The sequence below is a fragment of the Aethalodelphis obliquidens genome, unplaced genomic scaffold, assembly GCF_003676395.1.
Source record: "Aethalodelphis obliquidens isolate GAN/ISIS:26980383/991018 unplaced genomic scaffold, ASM367639v1 scaffold50, whole genome shotgun sequence".
In the NCBI taxonomy this organism is placed as follows: Eukaryota; Metazoa; Chordata; class Mammalia; order Artiodactyla; family Delphinidae; genus Aethalodelphis; species Aethalodelphis obliquidens.
The window spans coordinates 12,078,783-12,086,979 of record NW_020837994.1 but is presented as its reverse complement, the minus strand read 5'-3'; positions in this window follow the sequence as shown (position 1 = coordinate 12,086,979).

Genomic DNA, 8,197 nt, shown 5'->3' with positions numbered 1-8,197 from the left:
TATGCTAATAGACAAAAGTCCCCAGTTTGGGGTAATAGATCATAGCACACTGGATATGATACCTATAGCAACACATAGTGATTGTTGTGTTTCTATTAACATACTTTCTTGCAACTCTTTCATTTTATAAAAACACCCATCTAAATGGAATGTATATATGTATACTTACATCATTTTTGTAGGAATACTTAAATGTGTAATGATAAAAACAGATAATAGTTATTATATTTATGCAAAGTTCTTAAAGAGGTAGATGTAAAACTACACTTTATGCTTCCTTATTTCCCTGTATTTAGTTGACATAGAAGCATTATTATGAATACTTCCCAAAATAGATTGCAGTGTAGTATTTTTCTCACCCATTTAGTGCCAAGAGTGCCAAGAGTTACCTAATGATTTGAATTTATTAAAAAATATTACTTGGTACCTTTTTAATAAACAATTTTAAGCATCACTTGCCTTACCTAAAGCAATTTTTAAAACCTATTTTCTCACAGTTCTATTAAGATTGTGGTATTAAATACAAATTCCAAGGATCCACCTTGCTGGCATGAAAGGACTATTTACTTCCTCTTACACATTACCGAGAATCAGAATATATAGGAGCTGATTAAGGTTACCCTTTACTGAGTCCATACTATTTATCATTGAACTGAAGCACTTTCAATATATTGTGTTATTTAATCCTTAACAACACTGAAGAAGGTAATAGTGTTCATTTCTGTTTCAAAGAAGAGGAAATTAAGATTCAGTAATTTGCTCAAGGCCAGTTGGTCCCTGGGGAGCTGGGATTTTGATGACAACATCACACTGAAAGATTTATTGACTGTCTACTGAGTACCAAGCTCTGGGGGTGGGCACTGAGAATAAGCATGAAGAAGCATGTTTTCTGCCCTGGAAGAGCTCCCACACAGTCTAGCCCAGGGGCAAAAGAGCAGTCACATACAGTGTAATGTGTTTTCACAAGGGGTGTTATGAGATCACAGCGGGTAAAACACACACACACACACACACACACACACACACACACACCAGTTAAAAGCCTGAGGGTAAGGGTTGGGATGGTAGAGAGGATTGCCCGGGGTGACTAACACAGAAGTTGATATATAAGCTGGTTCTTAAATAACTAGTAGAATTTTATCAGGTATTGAAAAGGGAGAAAGATTTCAGACAGCATCGTGTAGAAAGTCACAGAGGTTTTAAAAAATGTCCAGAATACTTGGAAATCATAAGTAGTTGGGAGGAGGTGCGGAGAAGCATCTCTACAGATAGAAATAAGAGAAGAGAGGCGGGAGGAGACTGGCAAGTGCACAAACAGGAGCCACAGACGAGCCCTCTTCCGCCTCCCATGCAGGTTCGGGCGGATTAGCGAAGAGACTGGTGCGCATGCGTGCCAGCCTCTCTTCCTGCCCCCTCCTCCACCCACGCTGGCCCGTGCAAGCTCCGCCCAAACAGCTGTCGGGTGGGGTGGTGATCTCTCCCATTCAACTTTTGTGCCCAGCCTGCGAGGAGGAGGAAGAGGCTCCTGGGCAAAGGCCAAGCGGGTCCTGAGGGCCATTTGAGCAGGGAATTCTAGGATCCTCGTACAGGAGTGTGGGCTAGTAGAGGACTTGCCACCTGGGCTCTTCATTAGGAGGGAAGGGTGCGTCTGGAAGAGCATGGGGGATGGGTAAGGTGCATGCTCCCTAAAACGTGGGCGCAAAGAAAGGGTCTCAGTTGCCCGGGTCTAAGGACAATACTGTTCAGTCATGCTAAGGAGTTTGTGTTAGGTTGAACCATATAAAATTGCCACTTTGTAGGTTACAAATGATTAGATGTGGGCCATTTCATAATGCTCACTCTAATACCCTTTTGAAAGATATTGAAAAGAAAGTGGGTAATGAGAATAGAAGGTTAAAGATGGATGCCTAGAGAACAGCTGAGGAAAGGAGCCCACAACACAAAGGAAGAAAGTAAGAGTAATGTGAACCTATCACGTGTCAAGTGCTTTTCATGTCACCCTCATACCAACTCTTCAAGGGAGGTTCAGTTATCACTATTTCATAGATAAAAATGAGACACAGAGAGAGAGGGTGACTCACCCAAAGCCAGCAAGTTTTGGGGTGGCAGGGGTGAGATTTGAACCCAAGCCCCTCTGGGAGGACCGGCTTCATGGGCGTGCCACCTGCACGGGGACCCTGCACTTGGTTCTACTGCTGCTGCCTTGAGGTTCTTAATAATTGTGTGGCAAGGGGCTCCACCTTTTCATTTTATGCTGGGCACAGCAAATTATGTAGCTGGACCTGCTTTCTGGCTCTAAAACCCATGCTTTTTCCCAGTATACAAACCACCTTCTAACCAGCCACAAAAGGGCAACGTTTTTTGTTTGTTTGTTTGTTTGGGTTTTTTTTCCCCCTCTGTGCTCCACAGCACTTTGTAATTCCACTCTCAGTGCTTATCTCGTATTTAATCTGTGACCCAGACCAGATTAGGGCATGGGCAACTAGATTAGTTATTGTGGTATGCTCATCTGTAAAGCCATGCTTATCATTGGAACAAACTGTCAAAATGTAAATCAGCCACCTCCAAATTACTGCCCTTGAGGAGAAATTTAAAAACAAAACAACAAAACTTTCTAAAGCAGACCTAGACCCCCAGTGAATTTGTCTGTGGCATCCACAAGCAGTAACCCTAAAATGAAAATCCATAGAACAGAGATTCTAAAACCAAATAACGTGTGACTAGTGCTGTGTAGCTAAGTGTGATCTTTTGTGTTACCTACACTGTAAGCCCTTCAGTGTGCCTCTAAGGAACTTGTCTGGTTCAAAAAAAAATCAAAGAGAGCTAGAAAAGGAAGGAGAACTACAGGAAAAATGAACTGACTGGCTGATGTCTTCACAACACTGTCTCTGTTTCACTTAGTGAAAATTAACTGAAGTTAATTTGTTTCTAATGAACAAAGTATTGATAGAAAATCTATTTCTCCCCAACTCCACTACATTGAAGTTAAGCCTTTAAAGAACATTGTTTGAAGGAATACCTGCGCGGGTGCTTGCTGTTCTATCCAGCCCTCATTGACTCAGATACCTGTGGAGTAGCGGTGGCTGGGTCGGGGCAGGAATGATTCTCTCTTCCCCACTATGACAAGATGAAGAGAACTGGGCAGACATTTGAGATACTACCTCTTGGCACATGAATAAAGGAAAAAGGGCCACGACCCTAACTACTCTCCCCAAAGCTGACCAGATGACTTGTCTTCATTATTATTGGCCAAAATTGGGCCATATGCAAATACCCCAACCAAACATCTTCATGGGCAATGTTGCCACCATGACTGACTTGGACCAATCAGGATCTGCCTGGATCCTGGATAGGATAGGAATGAAGCCAATCTCTGTGGTATATAGCACATGGGGCTACCTGGCAAAAGCAGGGCTTTGCCAGAGAGGATGAAGGGAGATGGATGTTGGGTGGGCCACCAACAGTGTCTGCTGTACCACATCTACTTAGATTGACAGGGCTTTATCAGGCAGGGAGTCTTTTTTTCTTTCAATCTCAGCCTCTTAAAAAAGTTGTTGGAATTTTGGGAGGTGGCCAAGAATGGACTTTTCTAATTATTTTTCCATCTCCTTAAGGACAAACTGGATATTATTTTCCAAACATTAAGAACATCTTATTAAATGTAAGGGCCTAGGGCTACTTGATGTTGTTCTTTTCAAACCTTCTGTTTATCCCATTTGGCAAAAACTAATCCAAGAAAAAAATTTCCCCTTGGACAGAACTCCCTGGTCATTCATTACACATTCAACTAACTACAATGCCCCTTCTCCAACCCCCTCACTCCTCAGTTCAACAAAGGGACTTATCCTAGCTATTTGTCAGACTCTCCCTATTTAATGCTTCTAATCCACTCTTATTTGCACTGGTGTAAAATAATCTTCCCTTTCATGTTTAAGATGATTCATTACGGAATTGTTTGTAATAGCAAAAGATTGGAAATACCCTACATACCATCAATATGGAAACAATTAAATAAACTGTGGGCCCTCCATACCTTGGAATACATTGCAAATGCAAAAAAAAAAAGAAAAGCAAGAAAAAGGAAGAAAGAAAAAGGAAGCTCTCTGTACACTGATAATAGAAATATCTCCAGGATATATGTAGGGGAAAAAAACAGGGTGCAGGGACTTCCCTGGTGGTGCAGTGGTTAAGAATCCGCCTGCCAATATAGGGGACACAGGTTTGAGCCCTGGTCCGGGAAGATCCCACATGCCGCAGAGCAACTAAGCCCGTGTGCCACAACTACTGAGCCTGCGCTCTACAGCCCAAGAGCCTAGAGCCCGTGCTCCACAACAAGAGAAACCACCACAATGAGTAGCTCCTGCTTGCCACAACTAGAGAAAGCCTGCGCACAGCTCAAAGACCCAACGCAGTCAAAAATAAATAAATTTATTAAAAAAAACAAACAGGGTGCAGAATATCATATATTACTTTGTGTAAGGGGGAGAGAATGGGGGGGATAAGAATGTAAACATATGTACTCCCATCTGTATAAATAAATATTGGAAAAAAGAAATGCTAAAAAGAAAGTGTTTATTAGTGGTGTGGATGAGTGTGGGGACAGGGCTGGTAAAGGATGGGAGTGTGAAGGAAACTTCTCAACTTATCCCATTTTGTATCATTTGACTCTTGAACCATGTGAATATATCACCTCTTTAAAAATATAGTAAAATTGGGAATTCCCTGGCAGTCCAGTTGTTACAACCCTGTGCTTTCACTGCCGAGGGCCTGGGTTCAATCCCTGGTCAGGGAACTAAGATCCCACAAGGTGCATGGCACAGCCGCCCCCCCCCCCAAAAAAATATATATATATGCACATGTATATTAAAATTAAAAACAAAAAATATCTTCTGCATAATTGCTTCCCAATAAGCTGTATTTCTGTGCAGATGACTCAAAAAGCCTACAGATTTTTCTTTCCCCAAGAACTGAGTAGACAAGACATATTTTCTATAGAGCCAAATATGGCCTGACAGATCTGGGTCAGGCCATTCAGCTGGAAGCTGCTGATTTCATTAATGTTCAGCCACATACGGCTAATGACAGTATCTTTTTCTACCCTAAGGAGTGCCTCCTATGATTCCTATTTCTCTCCTAAGTATAAAGATTTAAATGTATTAACTTTTCTCATGGGTTTTCACATGTCTGTGTGAGACCTAAATTTTAGATTTTGGAAAGCCTATTTTCTCATCTATTCAAGTTTTTAGGCTTTGGGTGTTGGTTTTTGGTTTTGCCCTAACAGACAAAAAAAGATGTAGAGGTAGGGCAGGCCAAGCCATTCTGATATTCAATTTTAATTAATAACTAATTTATTTAATATATCTCATTAATGTAACAAATATTTATTGAGATCCTATTATTGTCTAGGCACTATGTTAAATGCTGGGCACAACGTGAGCGACGCAGAGACCTTATCCTCGCTGAATCTGCATCCTAGTGGGTAAGAAGAAAATGCTAAAGGATTGGATGACATGGGAGTGCATAGCAGGGTTTCTTAACATAAGGTAGAAGAGGTTAGGGAAAGCTTTTCCTAGAAGTGGCATTTAAGTTAAAGCCTATATAATGTATAAGAATTGTCCAAGAGCAGAGAGGAGGAAAACATTAAAAAGAAGCTCAGAAGCCTTCATAGCACTTCCTGTTCTTGGTAAGAAAACTGCTTTCACAATAGCCACACCATCTAGGGCTGCAGAATAAGCACTCACAGTAGACTCTAACAAGAGACTCTGGCTAGATTAATCCAATTATGCTCACATCCATATTTATCTCCATCCCTGTCAGAAATCTTAGCTCAATCCTCCCCATGCCCTACCCCACTCAAATCCTTTCACTATGCCCTTTAGAAACCCAAATCTGTGATCAAAAACTAGTCAAGGTATTAGTGCAGTGAGTGAAGGGGAGCATTGGCATCAGACTGCCTTGTTTCAAATCATGTCACTTACTGGGTATCCTTAAATAAGATCTTACTGGGTGAAGAGGAAATCAGAGAGCTAAAGCTTTCAGTGAGTGAGCATTTATCCTACTTTTCCTATCCCCTGTATTTCACAGGGGAAATGGCCCATACGTGGTGAGATAAAGTTGCTTTTCACTGAAAAATCCCAGATAATAAAAGAATCCCAGGTAATAAAAGTAGTGAAATAATTTATTCAGGCACTGATCATCATTAGATGAAACCATTAGGAGAAAGGTTAATGGAGAATTTTACTGTCACCATTTGAAAACATTGATCAATCTTAGCATCACTAAAAACAGGAAAGCTAGATGTTATATGCCTCCTGAGGTGACTCGCCATGAAGAGCAGCACCTCCTTGGAAGTATTCCGGCCAAAAATGTTGAACCTTAAGCTAACTAAGCCCTGAGAACTAACTTCCCGCTTACAGGAAATATGGGGGTGAGGGGAAAGTAAAACAGTACCAGAAAGCAAACAGACAAATATAGAATAATGGGACATTGAACAGGACAACTGACCTGGCTTCTTCAGAAAATCAAATGGCATTGGTGAAAAGGGGTGGAGGAATGCTGTCTTAGATTAAAAGAGGTTTGAGAGATACAAGGAATGTATTAGAATTCTTTGGGTCCTTATTCAATCAAGCCATCTGTAGCTGGAAATTTTTGACACAATTGAATATTGACTGGGGTTAGATGATACCAAGAAATTCATAATAATTTGACTAGTTGCAATCATGACACTGTGGTTACAGAAATAATGACCTTATTGTTAAAAATGTATAGTGATGTGTGTAGGGATAAAATGACATATGTCAAGGATTTTTATTTTACAATATTTCAGGGGGAAAAAAAGGCAGGGGGATGAAGCAAGTGTGGCAAAATTTTAATAATTCTTAAATTTGGAGGAGCATACAAGGGACTCAGCATACTTTTTTCTCTAGCTCTGTATGATTGCAGATTTTCAATATTTAAAAAATCAAAGTTAATAAAGAGCTCAGGTTTGTGAAGGAGAGAGGAAGAGAAATGATTTGAAACTGGCAATGGGAAGCAAGAGCAGCTCAGCCAAGGTCCGGCTCTGGGGTGCCTGGGGTGAGAGATAAGACAATTTCCCACCTGAGAAGTGGAGTCCTTCCCAACAGAACACGAAAAGCTCTGGTCCTACCCTTCCAAATCTCTAATGCCCAAACTTCCTCTACACCTGCTCTCCCTTTCCCCAACAGAGCAGCAAATCTCAACTTCAGGGGCTGCAACTGTGGGCTTGATTAGTTGGGAGGCATACCAGTAATTGGTTACTATTTTAGTTGGTTACAAATGTTGGTCATTTTAAAGTAAAATAAATCAGATTCCAGATTAGTCCACAATACTATAATTCTCATTCATTTACATTCAGAAATGGTTTTTTGAGAGGAAAGGAATGGAAATACAGCTAGCACACTGAGAATTGAACATAGTCCGTGCAAATATGTAGCACTTGTAAACATAATCCTGTAGTACCCTAGACAATATCAATCTTTTGAGTCTTTAATGTTCATCCAATCATAAAAATCCTCTCATGGTCTTAGTTCCTACCTTTTACAGATTATACTTCATGAGTGCATAGGCAAACTATATTAAAATGAGCACTCCGGCCTCTGTAGCACTCTTATCCTTCTGCTGTATCTATTCAGCAAAATCCCAACCCTGATTCAGCTGCATTCCCTACCATCCCTACGCCAACCCTCTGTTATAGGAAAGCCAATAAATGTATGTATTGGTGATGAAGTACCATAAAGTCATGGTCTTTGTGGAGGATTTGATAGATTGGTACTCATAATGTATTTCAGTCCCTCTTTTAATGTGGGTGGGTTTTTTTTTTGAATTTTTGAATCTTATTTTATTTATTTTTTTATACAGCAGGTTCTTATTAGTTATCCATTTTTTTATACATATTAGTGTATATATGTCAATCCCAATCTCCCAATTCATCATTTTTATTTATTTATTTATTTTTATAAATTTATTTATTTATTTTTGGCTGTGTTGGGTCTTCGTTTCTGTGCGAGGGCTTTCTCTAGTTACGGCGAGCGGGGGCCACTCTTCATCGCAGTGCACGGGCCTCTCACTGTCGCAGCCTCTCTTGTTGCGGAGCACGGGCTCCAGACGCGCAGGCTCAGTAGTTGTGGCTCACGGGCCCAGTCGCTCCGCGGCTTGTGGGATCTTCCCAGACCAGGGC